This window comes from Geospiza fortis, unplaced genomic scaffold (assembly GCF_000277835.1).
Source record: "Geospiza fortis unplaced genomic scaffold, GeoFor_1.0 scaffold40, whole genome shotgun sequence".
In the NCBI taxonomy this organism is placed as follows: Eukaryota; Metazoa; Chordata; class Aves; order Passeriformes; family Thraupidae; genus Geospiza; species Geospiza fortis.
In genome coordinates this window covers 30233714-30234389 of record NW_005054297.1, presented here as the reverse complement: position 1 = coordinate 30234389, position 676 = coordinate 30233714, and positions in this window count along the sequence as shown.

Below are 676 nucleotides of genomic sequence, written 5' to 3'. Positions count from 1 at the left end.
TGATATGGTTGGAAGGGGCCTCTGGAGATCATCTAGTCCAGCTCTCCTGCCCAGGCAGGTTCACCTTCAGCAGATGACTCAGGAACTCCTCCAGATGGGTTTTGAAGCTCTCCAGAGACAGAGACTCCATGACCTCTGTTCCAGTGCTCTGCCACCTTCAACATAAAGTTCTTCCTCATGCTGAGGTGAAACTTCTCGTGTTTCAGTTTCTGCCCATTGCTCCTTGTCCTGTGGCTGTGGACCACTGAAAAGAGTCTGGCACCATCCCCTTGGCACCTGCCTTTAACATATTACTATGTATTAATGAGATTTTTTTCCCAGTCTCTTCTTCTCTGGACTAAAAAGGCCCAGCTCCTGCAGTCTCTGCTCATGAGAGATGCTCCCAAGTACTGGAAGGCCACAACAAGGTCTCCCACCCAGAGCCTTCTCCAGGCTGAACAACCTCAGCTCTCTCAGCTTCTCTTCAGAGAAGTGCTCCAGGCCACTGATCACCTTGCAGCTTGTGTCATTAGGGAACTACCTCTAATTTTCATTTATAAGATTGGGATAGATTTAAAATGGTACTTCTGGCTTGCGGGTTTTCCAATAGGCAGGCAGAGATGGCAAGAAGCTTTCTTAATTGCAGGGTAATCGTTTCTCAAGTTGGGCTCTACTCCCCGAATCGTCTCTCGGCGGC